The sequence below is a fragment of the Centruroides vittatus genome, unplaced genomic scaffold (genome assembly GCF_030686945.1).
Source record: "Centruroides vittatus isolate TY-2023 unplaced genomic scaffold, ASM3068694v2 contig_896, whole genome shotgun sequence".
NCBI lineage: Eukaryota > Metazoa > Arthropoda > Arachnida > Scorpiones > Buthidae > Centruroides > Centruroides vittatus.
In genome coordinates, this window is record NW_027122586.1 from 6,938 (window position 1) to 29,772 (window position 22,835).

Here is a 22,835-nt window from a genome sequence, read left to right on the forward strand (position 1 = left end):
ACTGTGAAGGTCACCGTAGTTCAAGCCCGCCTAAAAGGTGAGCCCTTGTCTTTATTTTTCGATTTAAGGGACCAGGGCGTCATGAGCTATGATGAAATAAGGAGGGCTCTTATAAAGTGCTTTGGTCGTAAAGAAAAAGAACAGGACCCGTTTGATCAGGTATTAAAGATCTCCCAGAGAAGAGGGGAGAGGGTTTGCGAATACGGGATTAGGATTAAGTCGTTGTTTTCACGAGCGGTGACGCGCAATTCTAATTTAGCGACGCTTCGCGACAATGCTGTTAAGGAATGCTTTATAAAAGGACTACTAGCGGAGATTAGGAGGCAGGTGATGCAGAGGCGGCCGGACACCTTGGATGAGGCGATAGTAAAGGCCGAAGAAGAAGAGGAAATCGAATCGGCCTGCAACAAACGAGGTGGGATAAGTGAGGTATGCGCAAATGTTGAGCATGAAAGGGGGTTGGAGAGAAGGGAAGTACAATTGGGTAAGCGTGTAGAGGAGTTGGAGACTCAAATAAGGAGTTTGACCGAGTCCATGGCATCTTTACTCGAGCACATGAAGGGGAACAATAACCGCGAGAGGTGGGGAAAAGAGCGCCGTTGTTACACGTGTGGTGAAATAGGCCATATTTCGAGAAAATGCAACAAGAGAAGAGGTTTAAACTAGTCAGAGGTCATTTGAAAGGTCAGGCGAATGACCGGTTAGTTAAATTAGAACTGACCAGAAAGATCCACTTGTCAGACCGGGGGTTACCGATTGTAAGAGGTGTAATCCTAGGACGTGAAATTGCTGGTCTAGTAGATACAGGTGCAGAAAGGACCGTAATTAAGAATGAATTGACTGAATATATCAGGCGTGAAAATAGGAATTGGGTGGTCCCAAACAATTCATGTATTAGTGGGATGTCGGGAGCACTCATAAACAGTGATGAGGCCGTAGCAATCGAGTGCTGTTTCCACGATGGGAAAAAGGTATGCACGACAACACCAAGTGTTGGGTTTCCTGAAAGGGCAGGTTACGAGATGATCATCGGGATGGACATTATTTGCCAGCACCCTGGGCTGTTGGTGGGGATCGAATCAGTGGTTAAGGCAGATAAGCAAGGTCGTGAAGGGAGATTTTGTATTAATATAAATAGTGAGGTAGGGGTGGCAGAGGTAGAAAGAGAGGTGTGGAGATTGGATCACCTAGATGAACCGGTTAAGAGGAAAATAATAAATATTTTGAGAAAGTATCCGGACGCTATTGCTAGCGAAATTGCCGAGTTATCTGGCACTAGCAGACATATGCACTCTGTTAGCCTGACGTCGGAACGTCCGGTCAACGTTAGACAGTACCGAATTCCGTACAGTTACTTACCTGGCCTTAAGAAGCAAGTTAGTGAGCTGATAAAAGCAGGTATATGTGAGGAGAGCTCATCGGAGTGGAACTCTCCTATACATGTTGTTCCTAAAAGCTCTGGTGAGATTCGTATCACTTTGGACCTGCGAAAAATTAATGATATAACAGAACCCCAAATATTCCCGATGGCTCGAATAGACGACATCTTATCCCAACTTAATGGGAACAGATATTTCTCGGTATTGGACTTAAAAGCAGGGTATTTCCAGATTCCTCTAGATCCCAAGGTAAGACACATATTTGCGTTCTCCACACCATGGGGAAAATACCAACTTTGTAGGATGCCTCAGGGTGGGAAGAATAGTGGGAGGTTTTTCCAATACATTATGACGAAGATCTTAGCAAAATTTGTCGGAAATAGCTGCTTTGTGTTTCAAGATGATATTGTATTATTTTCACAAAGTTTGGAGGATCATCTTGAGCTTGTCGATCGAGTAATTAGTACATTAAGGGATGAGGGCCTAAAATTAAATCCGAGTAAATGCCAAATATTAGCAAAGGAGGTGAGATATTTAGGACATATTATTAATAGCGAGGGTGTGCGACCTGATCCCAACAATGTTGAGTCGATCAAGAAAGTGGAAACACCTCGTAGTGTAAAAGAGGTCCGCAGTTTTCTCGGTGTGGTTGGATTTTTTCGGAATTTTATCCCGTCGTTTTCCGATATCGCTGCTCCATTAACAGAACTCACCAAGAAAGGGAAGAGATTTTTATGGAGCCCAGAATGTCAGAGAGGTTTTGAAAAGTTAAAAGAGGCAATAGCAAGCCCACCAATTCTAGCTCACCCGGATTTTGATAGACCATTCTATTTGCACACTGACGCATCTGACAACGCGGCAGCTGCGGTGCTCGAACAACGGCACGAAAAGGGACTGGCTCCGATAGGCTATTTTAGTAGGAGATTTCAAGGGGCAGAAATCAATTATTCCACAATTGAGAAAGAATGTCTAGCAATTGTTTTAGCCTTAAGACACTTCAAATTTTTAATTCTAGGCCAAAAAACGATAATACTCTCTGACCATAAACCCCTTGTGTTCCTTAGCAACATTCAAAATGGGAGCAAGCGTCTGACTCGTTGGATAATGGAGATTATGGACTACCATATAGAAGTCCAACATGTGAAAGGCGTTGACAATAAAGTAGCGGACTTCCTTTCGAGGAACGTTAACGGGGTTCATCACTTCGATGTTGAATCTACAAGGGCTGTAATCCCTAATAGATACGAGATTGGTTTATCACAGGATCGCGATGAAACTTTTGGCCCCATAAAAAGGGATTTACTGAGAAGCCCCGGGAATAGAAATATTGGGAGCTATATGCACCAGTATGTAGTAATAAGCGAATGCCTGTATAGAAGAAGCCTCTTGAAGTCCCGTGACAAGTATGTTAGCCAATTATGCGTAGGGGAGGATCTTGCTAGGGAAGTGATTAAGGCTGTTCACGAAAACAATCTGTCGGGGCATTGGGGCGTGCGAAAAACTATAATTAACATTGAGAAACACTATTATATTCGGAATTTGAGGGAGAAGGTCGAAGGTGTCATTAAGACGTGTGAAAGGTGCCAGAGGCATAATGTACACAAAGGAAAGGCTCCTTTCCAAGAAAACGAGACGGCTGAGGCACCTTTCCAAAAGATTGCTGTGGATATAGTAGGACCTATCCGCACATCGAGCAGCGGTAACCGATTCATCCTTGTAATAGTAGATATTTTCACTCGTTTCGTCGAAGCACACCCTTTGAAGGACCAAACTGCATGGTCTGTGAGTAATACAATATTTAATGAAATCGTTTGTAGGTACGGTGCCCCAGAAGTAATTATTTCCGATAGAGGTACCAACTTTCTATCATCTTTATTCTCGGACTGTTGCAAGTGGTTAGGAATTAGGAGGAACATTACTACCGCTTATCGACCTTGTGCGAATGGCACGTGCGAACGGGTGAACAGATCGTTAGTCGAAATGATAACTAAATCCTCTGACGATGGGAGAGTCGAATGGGATGAAATGATACCTTCTGCATGTTTTGCCTATAACAATTCGCACCACACTGCCATAAATGAGTCACCTGCCTTCCTCTTGTATGGTGTTGATCCCCGTACCCCTAATATCGAATACCTGCCTGATGATATGTCTACCGATGAGCGTAGGGCATTCCTGGTCACGAAACTCCGTGCATTACGGGAAAATGCGAGTATCCATGCGCGAAATTACAACAAGAAAGGAAGGGATTATCGAAGCAAAGGGAGAACATTAGTAAGTTTTTCGGAAGGGCAGAGGGTTTGGGTGAGAAAGAAAGGTGTTAAAGGGAATAAGTTTTCTTATAATTATAAAGGACCCTTTCGGATCACCAAGGTGATAAACCCAACTACGTATCGTGTGGAGGGTTGCAATATGAAGGATCAGGAGACTGTCCATGTCGATCGCCTAAAACCTTGCTATGGCTATCCGATTTGTAATAAGAAAAAAAAGAGGGAGGATAGAGGAATTGTACTGGAGGATGATGATGAAGTCCTGGATGATCGGTTGGTGAGGAGACGTGGGGTGGTCACTAACACGCAAGGTGTTGACACAAGTGGTGTGCAGAAGTGCACTGACCTTGAGGTGCGTAAGAAACCTTATAACCTACGTGAACGCAAAATTGATTTCCGTAGTTTGCACTACGGGAAGTGAGTCGCTTGGGGGGGAGATATGTAGTGCTACGCAACTATGTATTATTGTTATTATTATTATTATTAATTATTTTCTCGGTTTCCTTTTTGTATGTATCGGGTTTTCTTGGTTTGTACCGTGTCGCGTGGAATTTTCTTATGATGTCACCTTAGGATACGTGAGAAGCTTTCTGATTGGTCCAGAGTGGGACAATAAGTGAAGCGGACTTCCGGAGAGCGGGAAATATAAATTGAGGGACTCTCACGATTGAGGACACTTTTTGGCTGCTTTTGGATTCGTCGAGGAAGGTTGCCGAGGAAGGGTCAGCAAGGACGTCGGAGTTAGACCGGGAGAACAGGAGTCTAGAAAGGGCGACCACTTTCAGTCGGGAAGCACAATCCGTTTCCATCGTAGTGTAATTGAGAAGTATCAACGAGGGACGTACTTCTGGTGACGTAAATTACGTTCAGGTATCGGAAAGAACTATTAGTTTTGTGAATTAACGTAAAGAAAAGGAACGCTTGGAACTCGAGATCGTGTTGCATTTACTTAACATAATACCGTGATTCGTCGAAGGCTAATATATGCAATTATTGTATAGAAGGAAAATGTGTATGTATATATGTATATAGAGTATTGTAAATTTCGTTAGTTTTAAGTCGTGTATCGTGTAAACTTGAGGGTTAGGAAGCATCTCGCGGTTATTGTACTGTTAGAATAAATTACTGTTGTTTCGCCAAATTCGTGCACGTGTAATTGGTCATTACTTGAGTCCTTAACATACATCCTTATTACATCCGTGGACTTAGACCATCGATATCAACAAAAGCTTAGCCAATTTGTTCTTGCTTTTACAAGAAAGAATGAATTGGTGGCTGCATTAACAGTAAAGACAGATTGTCTTCCATAACTTGGCATGCTTTACTTAACATATATATGATATAGGTATAAGGAAGTGGCTATAATATATTAATTTTGTATTGTGGCTGTCGGCCATAATAATATACTTGTATTTAGTAATTTTAGTTAGTCTTAGTCTTTCCTTTGTTTCTTTGTCTTCTCTTTTCCTAAACTTTCAAAGACCGTTATTGCCTTGGGGTGGGATTAGTGGTTCTAAGAATCGGAACAAAGAAGAGTAGAGTGTGCGGCGGGTGAATAGCATCCAAGAAGAGGTCACTTTGGGACGAGACACGGAGGAGATTGGACGTGTAAGAAGGAGCTCGAAAAGAAGTTGATCGAGAGAGAAGTCCGAGGCTGTCCAAGCAGGGACCAAGTCAGAGAACTTATCGTAAGGAAAGAATTTCGAATAACAATATAGAGGAGAGAATTTTGAAAAACGGAAGTTAGGATAACAGAACCGAGGCCCTCCCAAGTGCATATCGGCCTGAAATAGAAAGTCCCGGGTGAAGCAACCTTTCGATTCTTATTTCTTCCCACTTTCCTATCTCCCTTATTATTTCCTTTAGTAATAAGTTAGCTTTAAGTTAGAATTAAGTTAGGTTAGTTCCGCGTTATCCAAATTTTTATTGTCACGCGATTGGGAAATGGTCACCTCGTGCTTTGTTTGGCACAAGGAATTCTTTGTGAAATCCACGCTGGGTCTAAAACCTTCATGTAAATAGTTGAGATATCTGATTGAACCTCTTTGTACAAAGTGTAATAAAGGGACATTTGATATTTGTATAATTGTTGTAGAGTCCTTCTGTACTTTCGTTCGCGGACAGTACAATACCACTTGTATGTACACCACAGTATATCTTTTTTCATTTGATCCAATTTTAAGTTTGAATTAACTGTTCAAAGCTAATTTAAAACTTTTCGAATGAGTAGAATACTCTATCGTTGACTACTTTAAAATTTTATCAAACTTTTGGAAGCTTAATCAAATTTTTTCTGCTCATATTTACCTGAGAAGGGTTGCTGGAAGAAGTGTTAAAACATTAGGTAATTATTAGTTATCTTGGTTCCAGCTTTTGCAATGTTTTTAGATAAGCGTTTTGTTTTTTTTTTAACTTTGATAAAACATAAAAACAATTTAATTGAATATATCATTATGAAATAGTTTATAGAACAAAAGTTATAATGTGCTATCTCAACTTGATTATCATGCAAATCATTATAAATTCTCTGCAGCTGTTTTAGTATTTTCATTTTTTTGTTGATCACTATTCACTTCTATCACTAAAGCTAACAAGTTTAATAACATTATACTTATCATATTCTTTTGATAATGATTATGACAGCTTCTTGGGAATGGGAGCATGCAAATGATTTTATAGCAGAGATTTCCAACCTGGTCACTAACAACCTCTGAGGGAGTTAATCAATTTATCTTGGGATCAGCAATTTACTAGTTGTTATTTAGAGGATCAGAGGAATTTATTTTTATTACATTTGGATGTAATAAAAGTTATAATATATAATTATAATTAATATACTTTACTAAAATTTAAAAGTATAATACAGAATTTTTTAATTTTGACTTAATCCTTATTTGCATTCTATTTGCAATTTATTCTTTTGTACCAGTGTAGAAGGGAGTTGAATGAAATTTAATTTTGTAAAGGGTTGTAATAAGTACTCTATTTGAGTTATGATTTACAAAAAATTTGGCTTAATCAGTGTAACAAGCATCTCCACATATGCCTGAAAGTGTTACTCCTTTGAAAAATCACACAAGCAATAAATTTATGTGCACTTGGCATTTGGCAGACGTTGCTTGGCTGGACATACAAATTTTTTGCTGTTTTGTGTATTACTCAGTCGGCAATATGCAAATAAAGGGAACCATGAAACCTTGTGTAATCTCTGCATTGTTCAAAACATGAAAAATGGCAAGACAGAGGCTAGGACTGCAAGTACACTATAAAATTTTCCAGAAACAACAAAATGAAACAGCTGTACAGCACAATGCTCAGGAATTGTTTGAATCAGTCTACTGTCAGAACCTTCCTCAGACACTGAAAAGAAACCAGTTCTATCATTTCTGAATGCAATAACACAGTAATGAATGCAATGCTCTGAATGCAACAATCTGCAATAATGGCAGATCACTAATAACTACTGTCAGGTAAGATTGAATTTTGCATCAACTTGTCATGCTGTACCATCCTGCTACATTTGTGGAAGTTGCAGAACTATGGACCAAACAAATGGGCCAACCTGTACCTCAACAAACTGCCAGTAACAGGTTACATGACATGGGTTATGGTTTGTACAAGAGTAAGTGAAAGCTTATGTTGATGCCAGTTCAACAAAAGTAGTAGTTTGCATGGGATAGGGACCACCTTAAAGGCAGAAGATAATTTGGTCTAATGAGTCACTCTTTCCAATCCTATATGAAAATATTGAATACAGAGTAATCTGCCAGTCAAATGAAGGATTCACCCAAAACTATGTGAAGCAGTAAGTCAAGTTTCTAAGCATGTATCAAGTGTAGTGAGTGTTTTGGTATTCTGGCATTGGTGATTTGGTTTTGTATGATGGGACTGTCAATGCACAATGCTGTAAAGTACTATTTTTAGTATCTAAGGAAACCGACTATAATTGCGGTCAGTAAAACTTCCGTTAACCTAACGGGTACTTTACGCGGATTCGAGATTAGTTTGCCAGGTCTGGGCTTTTAAGCATGCACCGAAAAATTAGTAATAATAACGATAAATATCAAGTCGGATCAAAAGTTCAAATATATTTAATTAGCAACTAGAATGTACTACGTACAAATGTCAATAATCCAAACAAAATTTATTAACGAAAATCAACAAGTCAACCCGACAATAAACTCAGCTACTTAGCTTAACTTAATATTAATTCCCCTTTGAAATTTGACAATCAAATACTTAGAAACTATGAACAAAATCTCTTACTAATTAAACGTCTATCCGTCACCTCACTATACGAAGAAACTATTTCCTCAATCCTTTTGATATCGTCAAATCGTCAATCGAACTCCTCTTTAACACCTTGGATCGTCCAATTATCAATCTGGAGTTCTATCAGAAAATACTTCGCTTTCGAATCTACCTCGCTCTCACAGTCGCCTCGATTTGGAATTCACCTCTCCTTCTTCGGTTAACGTACGGGTTTTATACTGTGAGGTGACGTCACACTTGAGCTGGGTTACTCCCCTTATTTACATACTTAGTTGCTAACATTAACTTTCTTTTCTGGCAGCTTTAAGTTTCCGACAAAGCTTATAAACCATTTACAAAATATTTATCATAATTTTCTGGGATGCTTAAGACGGTTTATCAAGTATTTCTTTACTAGTGATTGTGGGGACTCCCCCCTCCATTTTTTTTTCTGCGGACTGTTACTTCCGCCGGGCAGTGCAAGTGCGCAAGATGTTTCCTATGGCGCTTATTTCTCTGTGAGTTGTTTTATCTTCATTTTTCATTACTAACAAGAGAGTGGTGGGGAACCTTCGTCCTAAATAAACATAAACCCCAAACAAAAGATAATAAAACAGAAATAATAAAATAAAAATAACATTCGGACTCAGTTCCTTACAATGCTACCAAGAAATTTTGCAACAGCATTTGTTGCCTTCCATAATCCATCTTTAGCTGCAGAGAGATGATATTTTCCAGCAAGATATCACCAAGTTGCATACTGCATGCTCCACTAGTGCTTTGCTTTGCCAAAATGGAGTCCAAGACCTGGACTGGGTTTCAAATTCTGATTTGAATCCAATTAAAGACCTTTAACTTGTCCTCAAGAAAGTGGTGCAAAAATGCATACCCTGAGCAAAAGATCAGCTGAAGACTGTTCTTTGGGAAGAGTCGGCCAACATTCCACAAGATTTTTGCCTTTCCTATATCATGTTGATGCCTAGGCGAGTTGCCAACATGTATGTGGCAAAGAGGAGGATCCACAAAGTAGTAATTTTATGCAAATGCTGGATGCAGGTAAATTTATTGCCTCTAATTTTTTGGAGGAATAAAGCTTTCAGGCATATATAGAGATGCCTGTTACAGTGATTGAGCCAATTTTTTTTGTAAACCATAACTCAAGTAGAGTACTTTATTTATTAAATGAGTTTCATTTTAAGTTCAGATGAATCCAGTTTTCTTACCATCCATAACAACCACAAATGGTGTGTGCATATATGTATTGCCATGGGGAAAGTAAATTAATGATTATAGCTTTCTTGTTTTTACATTTTAAAAGTGATAAAACTATTTTGATTGATTAGGTTAACTGAAGGATATTCAGATAGTGATTTGACAGCACTTGCTAAAGATGCTGCTCTAGGACCAATTAGAGGTGAGTGTATAAAAGTTCGTTTCTATTATGTATTTAAAAATTTTTTTAATTAATAAATTAATCAATCTTTGTTGGTCAAAAGAAAAAACATTTTGAAAAATACTGCTTGGATCAAGCTTCGTGACCCCCCAAAAAAACTAATTGGCACATATAATTATAAATACAATAACAATAGAATATGATGAAAATATTATAATGAGAAATGTTTATATGCAGAATGAATGATAAAATTTTGAAAGGATGAGAAAATGTGAATCCTGCACATACTTGTGTTTTAATAATAAATCCTTAACTTTGAAAATGTTAAAGCATATTTTTATTTTTCTGTAAATTTTTTATTCTTTGATCTTTCATTGTGTAATACTTGGAATTTTTATACTAACAAAGATAACAGATTTTTGTCTGGTAGCTAGGCAACATTTTGTTACATAAAATTTCTTTTCTGTTTTAAGGAAGTATGATGATGGCCAGTTTGTAAGCCTGATATGGATAAGTTTAACAATGACATCAAGACCTTAAGGTACTTGGATGAAGAGTGTAAACAAAGCTGAATTGTGAATACAAGTATACTAGCAATAAAAAAAATTGCTAGTATACTTGAAGCACCATTTACTCCGAATAGTTAGGATAAGAAATGATCGAGGACTTCACAAATTAAGCAACTAATAAACAATTTATTTTAATAATTCTAATGTTTAACATACACAGATACAGATTTACTTAACTTAATTTCTAATCTAACTAGGAAGGAAAAAAATTACAATTATATATACAGAAGAACCCTTTTATACGACAATATATAATAACTTTATATTAGGGTTTATCACTCTTCACAATAATACGTGTTACAATTTACTCGCCTTTTATTTTTTTTTTTAACAATCCTTCCTGTCCTTATTCTCACGTCGACCTTGTCCTCACGTGGAGACCACTCACTCCTCTCTAGTCAGGAACACTCCAAGAAGCCTCGAGGAAGGAAAAAGGTGTCTTTCACACAAGGACGCCTCCTTTTATAATTCCCTCCATCCGGGCACATAGTAGACACGTGATTCCTATTGGCCAATCAAAACATACCAGCCTAAAGGCGACACGTGATGGTGGCGCCACAATAGTACAAGGACATGACAAACCCCGATACAAAAAAAAAAAAAAAAACGAAATTTACAGAAACTAAATAATATAGTAGCGGAGCACTACACATCTCCCCCATCAAGACATAAACCGGAATGTAGTTTCCGATAATCAACCTTCTTCCCCCTGAGATTATAAGGTTTAGGGCGTTGGGCTGTCACCACATCCTCATCGTCAAGTGACTTACTGGAGTCTTTTGTACAAGCCCCAACTCCGCGTCTAGTTATTATGCGCAAGTCCGGATCATCATCTTCGGCCTCAGACTCAACTTCGACTACCTTACTCGCCCGTGAGGGCCTTTTTCTCTCTGGCCTTTCCCAACCGTAACAAGGCTTCAATCTATCAATGTGGACCGTATCTACATCCTTCCTTTCGCAACCCTCGATCCTATAAGTGGTTTGATTTAGGGCCTTTATAATACGGAATGGGCCGAAATAGTTCGGAGAGAACTTTTTTCTCTTGACACCCTTCCTTCTGACCCACACCTTCTGCCCTTCCTTAAATTTCAACAACTTACGTCCTTTATTAACATTACTACGGTTACTCTGTTGGCGTGAATCCGCGTGTTTTTCCGCAAATTCACGTATAGCCCGCAACTTTGAAAGAATAAACAACCGCCGCTCATCAATAGTTATGGGATCCGGAGCATAATCAGACGCTGGGGTGCGCGGATCAGTGCCAAACAATAGGAAGGCAGGAGAATCATCAACGGCGGAATGATACGTACTATTATAAGCGAAACAGGAGGGGGGAATGAGGTCATCCCATTCAACATCCGTTTCGTGATTAGCCTTGGATATCATCTCCACAAGGGACTTATTCGCACGCTCGCACATCCCATTGGCGCATGGGCGATACGCGGTAGTGATGTTTCTCCGTATACTCAGCCACTTACAACAATCATTGAAAAGATCAGACAAGAAATTTGCCCCTCGATCAGACATTATTATTTCTGGGACACCATACCTGCATATGACTTCATCAAAAAGCTTGTTGCAAATCGACCACGCAGTCTGGTCTTTAAGTGGGTATGCCTCAATGAAGCGTGTGCACACGTCTATGACCACGAGGATGAACCGATTCCCCTTTTTTGTGGGACTTATTGGACCAATTATGTCCATAGCAATTTTTCGAAAGGGGGTGCTAGCACTTTCATTTTTTTGGAGAGGTGCTTTTCCTTTGTGAATGTTGTACCTTTGGCAGTTACTACATTCTCTTACCACCTCTTCTACTCTCTGCCTCATGTTCCGTATGAAATAATTTCTTTCCAAATTCTTTATTGTCTTCAACACCCCCCAGTGCCCGGAAAGCTGGTCTTCGTGGACAGCCCGAATTAACCTCTTGGCTAGATTATCCCCCACACAAATCCTATCAACATGGCTATTACGAGCCTTCATATACAAACCCTTGTACAAGCAACCGTTAACCAAACTATAACCATCAAAATTTTTTTTTGAATTCACATCCCGTAATAGATCCCTTTTTATTGGACCAAATATACTATCCTTGTCTTGAGACTCACAGATCTCGTCCTTATTAGGTATCTTGTTTCCTGGAGCATCAATATCGAAGTGGTTAACACCGTTAACATTACGCGAGAGGAAATCTGCTACCTTGTTGTCCACCCCTTTTATGTGCCGAATTTCGATATCATAATCCGACAGTTCCATTATCCACCTCGATAATCTCCTACTACCATTTTGGATATTATTCATAAATATCAAGGGTTTATGATCCGACAAAATTACCGTTTTCTGGCCAAGAACTAAATGTTTGAAATGCCTTAAAGCTAACAATATGGCTAAACACTCCTTTTCTATAGTAGAGTAGTTGTGCTCAGCGCCTTGAAACTTTTTACTATAAAAGCCAATAGGTGAAAAACCGTCCTTCGTTTTCTGTTCTAATACGGCAGCGGCCGCTAGATCAGACGCATCAGCATGTAAATAAAACTCCTTATTAAAGTCTGGGTGAGCCATGATCGGGGATTTGGAAATAGCAGCCTTCAATCTCTCAAAATTTTTTTTACATTGTTCGTCCCATATAAATCTTCTTCCTTTCTTAGTTAATTCAGTGAGTGGGGAGGCCAATTCGGAAAACGAAGGGATAAAGTTTCTAAAAAAACCTATCATTCCCAAGAAACTGCGTACTTCCTTTATACTGGTAGGGGTTTTGATGTTAATTATCGAGCTTATATTCTGAGGGTCAGGTGTTATCCCCATCTTATTAATTACGTGCCCTAAATATTTAACTTCCTCAGCTAACAATTGGCACTTCCCCGGATTCAGTTTTAGCCCCTCGTCTCTTAGTGTCTTAATGACCTGTTCTAATAATTTGAAATGATCGTCCAGGCTCCTCGAGAATAATACAACGTCATCCTGAAAAACGTAACAACTGTTACCAATGAACCTGGCAAGAATCTTAGTCATCACGAACTGGAAATAGCGCCCGCTATTCTTCCCGCCCTGGGGCATTCTACACAATTGATATTTGCCCCACGGGGTCGAGAAGGCAAAAACATGTCTTATGGATGGATCCAGGGGAATCTGGAAATAACCAGATTTTAAATCAAGTACCGAAAAGAAACAATTACCCTCCAACTGTGACAATATATCATCAATACGGGCCATAGGGAATAATTGCGGCTCAGTGATAGCATTGATTTTGCGCAAATCCAGAGTAAGCCTGATGTCCCCCGATTCCTTCGGTACAACATGAAGAGGAGAATTCCAAGATGAGGAGCTCTCTTCACAAATGCCTGCCTGTACCATCTCCCCCACCTTCTTCTTTAAAGCAGGCAAGTAGCTATATGGAATTCTATACTGCCTAGTATTTATAGGCCGATCCGAACTGAGCCTTACATTATGCACATACTTCCATGCCCCAGAAAGATCCTTGATAGTTTCTGCTACCGCATCAGGATATTTGTTAACAATTCCTAGCACCTTTTTTTTAATACTATCATCAAGGTGGTCTAATTTCCACATACAGTGTCCAGGTTCAAGGTTCTCGTTTATATTTATTTGGGCATTATGGTTCGACCTTATCTCGCTCGACTCTATCACGGGTATGATTTGGGTTAAAATCCTCAGGTTTTGACTAATGATATCCATACCTATGATCAGATCATAACTAGCACCTTCGGGGAATTCAATACTTGGGACCTCGATATTACAACCCTTATGTTTTAGTTTAACAATAATGGCCTCATTACTAAAGATGACTGCCCCTGACATGCCGCTTATACGCGATTCGCTATTCGAAATGTACTTCTCATCCTTTAACCTAACCCAATTTGCACATTCCTTCCTTATAACCGTTCTCTCTGCCCCAGTGTCTATCAGGCCTCTTACCTCCCTTTCAAGTAACTTAACTATGATAATAGGTAAACCGCGTTCTGTAATTTCCATGTGACTGGTCAGTATAAGTTGGATACAACGGTCAATTTCCCGACCATAAAAATGACCGTGTTTTAGTTTAAATCCTTGCGTTTTTTACAAAATTTTGCCAAATGTCCTTGGTCACCACAAGCATAACATTTTCTCGTTTCCCTTCTATCGTCTACCCGACTCTTACTTTCATTAACCAATTCGCAAAGAGAATTTAAGGATTCATTTAATTTCTTAATCTGAAGTTCTAAGTTATCGATTCTCGGGTCATTCCTTACACAACTAATCTCCCTATCCGCGTTTATACAAACTTCACTAATGTGTGCCCTCCTTCCACATTCGGCCTCGATTTCCTCTTCACTTTCCGCCAAGCCGATGGCTTCATCTAGCGTTTTGGGCCGCGCTTGCATTACAGGTTTCCTTAATTCAGAGATCAGCCCTTTCATGAAACTTTCCTTGACGGAGTTGTCCTTAAGCACTTCAAGATTTGGATTACGCGTGACAGCTCTAGAAAACAACGATTTCACGCGAATTCCGTATTCGCATACCTTTTCACCCCGTTTTTGCACAACCTTTAAGACCAAGTTAAATAAATCCTGTTCACACTCCTTCTTAGAGAAACACTTTACGAGGGCCTCCTTTAATTCACAGTAACTTTCGATACCCTGCTCTCTTAAATCAAAAAATACAGATAGTGGCTCACCTTTAAGCCTAGCCTGAACGACATTTATCTTCACTTGTTCCTCCCAGTTGGCTAAGCTCGCCACATTTTCAACGGTTTTGAAAAATCTCTTCACATCCAATACATCGCCTGGCGTGTTAGTGAAACATGGGATCATCCCCATGAATCCCGTCACGATCGGGACATTACACTCTTTCGACACAACAGGTAGTTGGGAACCGCTTGAAACCTGCTCTTCCATTACACGCTAACTATACTAAGTATACAAAAAATATATATATATATATATTTTTTTTTTATATTAATAATAAGGACAACGGTACCCTCTTTGTCCTTACCCGGGTCGTACACAAACAATATATGACAATCCACGCAGTCCTCTTACAAGGTTTTTCTTATCCGGACGAATATCCTGTCGCGGACGCCATTGTAGTGTCGGGAATGCCGAAACGAAAACCCGAATAGTTAGGATAAGAAATGATTGAGGACTTCACAAATTAAGCAACTAATAAACAATTTATTTTAAATAATTCTAATGTTTAACATACACAGATACAGATTTACTTAACTTAATTTCTAATCTAACTAGGAAGGAAAAAAATTACAATTATATATACAGAAGAACCCTTTTATACGACAATATATAATAACTTTATATTAGGGTTTATCACTCTTCACAATAATACGTGTTACAATTTACTCGCCTTTTATTTTTTTTTTTAACAATCCTTCCTGTCCTTATTCTCACGTCGACCTTGTCCTCACGTGGAGACCACTCACTCCTCTCTAGTCGGGAACACTCCAAGAAGCCTCGAGGAAGGAAAAAGGTGTCTTTCACACAAGGACGCCTCCTTTTATAATTCCCTCCATCCGGGCACATAGTAGACACGTGATTCCTATTGGCCAATCAAAACATACCAGCCTAAAGGCGACACGTGATGGTGGCGCCACAATAGTACAAGGACATGACAAACCCCGATACAAAAAAAAAAAAAAAAACGAAATTTACAGAAACTAAATAATATAGTAGCGGAGCACTACACTAGTATACTTGAAGCACCATTTACTCTGTAGTGGACAATTTTGGAACTAAAATTCTTCTTTTGTAAAATCCTTCTATGCATTCTCTTTGTATAGCATGTACACGAATTTTGGTGTCAATCAGCTCATTGGTTGGATTGCCATGCTATTGTACACAGTGATCATAATTAAAGTTGTCCTATTTAAAGAACAACTTTAATTATGATCACTGTTTACAATAGCGTGGCAATTATATTTTCTTCCTGCACCTGTTCACACAAACAGAAAGTTTCTCAATCAAGGAGTTCCTTCTCTTAAAAGACCTCCATATTTTTTATATTTACTATGTTTTTTTTCTCGAATGATACCTTAACATTGAATATTTTTTAATAAATGAAGTGTTTATTCTTAAAACTCAGCCTTGAAACATAATGCTAATATTTCATTGTTGTTATTATTACTAATCAGATAATACATAATTATTTTTTCCAGCATTTAAAACATCCTTTATATAATGATCATGGAACTTCTTCAACGTAATTTAAAATATTTGTCATTGTGATTTCAGTAAACATTTTAATTTCAATATGCACCATTCGAAACTACTTGAATGGTCTATTAGAACTTGCATTGGTGGTCATTTTGCTTTTGATACAACCCTATCTATATTTCCATGTTTCACAAATACAATGTAGATTATGTATAGTATAAATTCTAGTTTGTGGAACACTGGCACGCTGGATTATTGGCTAATTTTCAGAGGGTGCCAGACATTCTGAATTACAGGGTGCTGTATTTATTTGTTAGAAAAATATTAGGGGAAACAACAATTAAAATTTATCACTGTATTTCTTTACTTTTTATTGTTGTATATTTTGTTGCATTTAAAATATTTTATTTATTAATAATAATTATTTTACAATTGATAAAATAATAATAATGATAATAAATTTTCAATCCAAATTTATAATGTTTAATATTTTTATTAAAATATGTTTTGTCAAAAATAATAAGTAATGAAAATTAAATTTTGTTAATATAAATTGTTGATTTTTATAATTTTTAAATGTTTTAAATACTAATACATATTAATATACTATAGAATTACAACCTGAAGAAGTGAAAAGTGTTGATCCTAAAGAGGTGAGAGAAATATTATTTAATTCACTTTGATTCAATGAAATTTATTATTTGATATTGCATAGTTTGAAACATTTTGTAATAATTCATTTATGCAATGATCTAATGTTGTTTAGATGTAATTTTATTTCTGTTGAATTTAGTAATCTGTTTTACTTACATTTTAACTTTGTATATATTAGTATTTTCTTTTAAATTCAGTCATTTTAATACAGTTTTTTGTAATCTTTTTCAAAAAATAATTACAAAAGTAACATAAGTATGATTCCTGTATCATTACAGTAGAAATTAAAGGCACAAATTTTCATGTTAAACTTGAAAGAACAGATATTAGTTACAATCAGCACAACAACTGAACTACTGGCAGAGAGAGAGAGATGAAACACGAGACAATATAGGAAAAATAATCACCTGGCATCATTTTTACTATCAAATGCTACACAAATCCTTCACTTGTTATGCAGTGAGAACTCAGTTTGCCAACAGTGTGCTTGCATGACTTACAAATTTGACTTGTGCCAATGGCTTTGTACAAATGTCTATAGTGTTCTCTTTGGTGCATACAAACTTTACTTCCACTGTGCATCCTGCAACCAATTTATGTACAAACATTAAGCATATATCTTACTTTTCCATTTGACTATCATGGACTTACACAAATCAACTGTAGTGCTATTGTTAGCCAGAATTATTATTCTTGCTTGCTTTACTTTGTTTTTAGCAAGAACTTCATTCCAGAACTGATCAACTTAATAGTTCTTATGAATGCTGATCAAAACATAAAATTAAGCTTTTATTATGCTCAAAGCCACAACATTGGTATTTCACCAGCTTGCAGTATACAACCACTCATTGAATATTGGTTATAGTGGTCATTATAGTTTGCATTACAAAACATGGTCAATATGCTAGATGGTGGACCAATTTTTATGTCCTTGTTCTTTCCCTGCAGGTATTGTAAAACATGTTTTGAAACCTTCCAGTATTGTATTCTGGATTTTCAAAGAACCTCCCCAATGGTTATAATACATGCTATGTCTGCTCTAGTGGTACAAAAACTAGGTAATGTAAGGATCTCACTGATTTCTTGCATGGCACTTTTTTTTTCTATATTTTAGCTACAGTCACCAGCAACTCCTTTTTTGCTTAACATTGTGCCTGGCACAACTAGTAAGTTTGCTGATTTACACTTTGACATGTCACTGTTTCAACAAATATTTGACGTAACCAGTCTGGCATAAACTGTGCCATCATTGTTCCTTAGCACTTTGACACCAAGTGACAATGTTGGGGGTTTGCCAAGAAATCATAATTCAAGGATCTGTACTAGTTTGTGTTAACATTTTCATGCAATATTTATTGGTAGCAAACATTGTGAAATTAACATATGTGATTATAAGTTGTATACCACCCAAAACAATGGAAAAACGAAGATCACTCCACTTTTTGTTTAAATCGAAATTGTTCACACATTCCATTGAACTATATATGAGTCCCTTGTTTCAAGCCATATAAGTTGCCTATGGTTTTCCAGATTTGATTTGGCCTTGACATGAAGCTATCTGGAATTTTAACATAAATCCTTGTCTTTAGCTTCCCATTCAGATATGAGATCTTTACATTGGCTACTTTGACACACCACTTGCATATTACTGTAGTACTGAATAAGATATTCAACTTAGTCCATGACTTGGTTTGTTCCACAGTCTACTAACATTGTAGCTTTTCCAGCAGCCAACTATACTGTAACAAAGCCAGCTAGACCTGAGTCTGCTGCGAGATCTTGGAGGGTAAATATAAGCAAAACGATAAATAAAGACTTTACAAAATATTCGAGATTCAAAATATAAGCATTTAATGATAGACAATCATTATAATTTTATATACAAAGGAATCATTGGAGGACTCAACACGAAAAAAATCTTACAAACTAATGCTATACATACTATACATGTGTTTTCTATATATAATAAAAATCGCGTGTGGCATCAGAAATAAGTTCTTACATCAACTCCTTATTGATTCTTTAACCTTTGTTGCTTCTCACTTTGTAATTTAATGAATTCTTGCCTTTGATGCAGTTGGATTCTGCTGATCCCTTATAAGCTCTCACAGATAATCCCTTTCATTGTTGTTCGGAATTCCTCGATTGGATTAGCCGTCGAACGCCTCGTAGACGGAATCAGACGAAAAAGTCACTGGCTACGAACGTTTCTTGCCTTTTTATAACGCCCGCCATTAGGTATGACGTAAGACACGTGGTCTAGGGCAGGGGTGGCCAACAAGTCGATCGCCAAGCCAATTTTGGTCGATCGCTAGCGATGTCTTGACTTAATGTATTATATTTGTAACGAACGCAACTGTATGCATGCAGTTATGACTCGACTCATAAGCAGTGAGTGCACTTCGTACTGAAACACAGTGTATAAACATAGTATGTATTTCACACTCCCCTCCCCACTTAGACTATGCCTATGACAACAAGTCGATTGCGACACATTTTTACGATAAAAAGTAGATCTTATGTGCACAAAAGTTGGCCACCCCTGGTCTAGGGCACTGACCAATCACGTCCACGACTAGTAACCCCCATCCAAAAACCCGATTCTGACACACAAAACAACTAAATAAAATAAAATAAAACCCGACACGACATGTGTAATAATAAAAGCACAAAAATAATAATAATAATAATAATAATAATAATAAACGTATAGTGCCTTGGCACTACAATACCATCATATTAACATACACCATACTATCAATAGTAGTCACTTCATGCTTGTTACTGCTGCTGTCATTTTCTGGCTTGTCATGCAGAAGTGACAGAAATGATCGCATGACCAGCAGCTGTCAGTGGTGCACCCAGAGGAGTGGGCCAAGGGTTCTAGCACCCCCAAAGTAAAAGCAAAAGAAACACTAGTAAATTTTCCAAAAATATTTTCCTAATTAAAATTCATTTATTTATTTATTTATATTATGTCATGTGTTCTATTTCTACATTACTTATGAATTAGTAATCACATAAGGTGAGAATTTTATTAAGTTTGCATTAAAAAATTTTTTATTCGTTCAACACTACTCCCCAAGATTAAATCCTGAATGTGCCACGGGCAGCTGCTTTCTTCCTGTTCCTTTTCTTACTAATATTAATTGCAACGGATTGATGATGCTCTTCATTGTTATCTTCATTATGATATTTCACATCAACACATAATATGTCTTTTTACTCTATGCAGAATATATGTATTTGGCAATGGGTCATCAATCATGTTACTATCATATCAAAACTTGGTAGTAAGCTGCTCATAACATAGGCAGTTATTTGGATATCTGTCACAATGTCCCTTCCTCTGCCTGAAATTTTGACACTACTGTTGCCAGGCTCATCATATAATTCTGTGCCAATGTATCTTCAACATTCTTTGTCTATATCTAGTGACACTAATGCTTAAAACACTTGTGTGTGGCAAGAGTGTACATTTGTTTTAGCTTGTCCTACATTTACTGGGATTACATAAGTGCTTAATATGTCTCGCAACATAATCAGTTACAGCAGTAATTATAATACACAACTTTAACCCTACGTGGGTTGTTATCCTCTACCTCTGAATCCACATGTTTCCATACACCCTTTTTGGTAAGGACTAGCTCAACTGCCAATGACTGTATCAAAGGTATTGCTGCCATTGAATTTTGTAATCCCATAGGTTTTACCTTCACTTTCTCTTTTCACCTTCCTGAGATCAGAAGTTACAACACTTGACAAACTTTAGTGAAGGAAATTCACCTGCAAAATATCACAATTTAGAAAAATCCTTACTAAACACTTAGGAGTGAATGGATTGACCATTCAAGAACCATTTTGTTGAATGTTTTCAAGTTTCTGGACAACATGAAGTTTACATTGACACAACAATTTTATGCAATAAGACCCATGTAAATATCATATGAATAGTTTATTATTGGTCACTGATAAACCAATGCACAAAATTTTGATTTTTAGCCAGACTTCCATAACTCAACTTTTTAACTCACAAGGAGACAGCTAGATGTTTGCCTCTCCAATTCAAATGAAAGTTGGTGAGTAAGTAGCCCTAAACACAAACAGATCCTTGTCCAAATAATAGGACCCACTTCTCCTTCTCAGGTGGGGACCCACTTCCGAAAAATGGACCTCTGAAAAAACCCACTTTTCAGCAGATGGACGAAAAAGACAAATCTGATATGAAGATAGAGTAGTATAGTTTCAGATTTTTTTTTTAATTGTTAATGTTATAGATAATTTCCTTATGCACTCATGTTTGTTACACTTCAAATATAACAATATAACCCTATCTGAAAATTAATATGAAGAAGTAAAAATTTTATTTAATGATGACATACAAGAGTTAAATCTACAGAGACTTTGTTTTTGCTAAATAGGAAATGGTATCATGTTTTTTTAATCTTTTGTGTTACATGCTTTAAACGTGAGGAATAACAATAGTAATAATAATTCTAATGATAGAGTAAAATAATAAAATCATTTTATTACACATTTAAAAAAATGCAAAGGCTCAAACCTACATCATGCAACTCCCACACCTAGCATCTTATCCACTCAACTATATCAATTATGAGAATTGAACCTTCCAAAGATCTATAAGCCAAATACTCAATTTTTAGAAGCCTATTTTTCAGAAACGCTTGAGAACTGGGTCCTATTTGTGTTTAGTGATATGTGTTTGCCAAGTTTTGTTCGAATTGGAAAGGCAAATGTCTGACTATCTCTCTGTCAGTTTGCATTTTTCCTCCCCAATCAATTTGATTTCTGGATGAACTACAAGATTAGTTCAAATAGTTTCAGGATTTATTACATGCAGTTGCATAATGATCAATATAAATGGAAAAATGAAAATCATGCAATAAAGTTGTCAAAATTTTTCATTTATAGCTTTTTAAGAGATTTTAATTGTTTTTAAATACTAACATTAAAAATTTATTATTACAATACAATATTAGTCTATGCATAATTTATTCTCAAAAATTCATAATATTTCTAGTAGAATATTAAAATAAGGCTTCTAAATTAGTTTTAAGAACTTAACAGAATATTTTTCTGATCATAAAAAGTTGCATCACGTTTTAAGTTTTTTAAAAATACTTCAAAAGAACAATAAAAATGTTCACATTATGATGTAAGTACACATCTCGCAACAGATCTTTACTTGTGGACTACTGCTGGAGCTGGAGTTTTTATCTTTGCTGAAGTTGTCGCCTATTGGAAAACCCACAATAAATTAAATTGTGCAATAACTGCATTGTAATTTTATGCAATAGATGTAAGACTTACGAAAACTTCATTTTATTTAAACATCTTTTTGGCACCTTGAATAACGTTCCAGGCAAAATGCATTTCAGGTTTTACAAAAGTATTCTCTCTTTAGTTGTTTTGACTCTCTAGTGCCTGTTTAAAAATGACATCTCAACAATACCTCAATGTACAGCATGTTAAAATCCAAATACACATTTAATAAGGTTAAACCACTCTTCCTTGTACAGTCTTTCCTGATAATACTAATATGTTATGTTTTATCTAAAAATTTCCATCTTGTTTGTCAGAACTGCTTTTTTGTCATAATATAAACATTATTTATTATTATTCTTTTGAAGTATTTTTTAAGAATATTTTTAATTAATGGTTTAAAAATATTTTAGTATTAAGAAAATACAGAAATTTTTTTAAAAATATTAAAGTTATTTGAACTGTGTTTTTCCAGATGTGGAAAATCACAATTGTTGACTTTTTAAAATCATTAAAACGCATTCGTCGGAGTGTTGCTACAAAAACATTGTCTGAATACAGTTCTTGGAATCAAGATTTTGGTCATGTATCTGACAAAGATTGGAACTGCTAATCAGGAACTGCTAATATCTAATTCCACAAAAACTAATACCAGAAATTTATTAGCTGTTCTGTGTTTTTACATATTTAAAAAAATGTATCAAAATATGTTTTCATATTTCTAGCATAAATTTTGTTTACATACATAAAATGATACTAAATATGATGCACTATTAGGAAAATGTACACATTTGTAAATATTTCTTTCAGATATTAAATTTCTCATTTATTCTATTCAAAATGTTTGACACAATAGCCTTTAAATATTTCATTTT

General features: G+C 36.7%; 1 long non-coding RNA gene across 1 annotated transcript; it reads left to right on the top strand.

Annotated features, from left to right (window-relative positions):
- Positions 1-9,036: 9,036 nt before the first annotated feature.
- On the top strand, positions 9,037-22,517 carry LOC136983922 (uncharacterized). Its single transcript, XR_010882126.1, has 3 exons — positions 9,037-9,314; positions 16,636-16,676; positions 22,436-22,517. It is a non-coding gene; the product is annotated as an uncharacterized lncRNA (long non-coding RNA).
- The last annotated feature ends 318 nt before the right edge of the window (positions 22,518-22,835 follow it).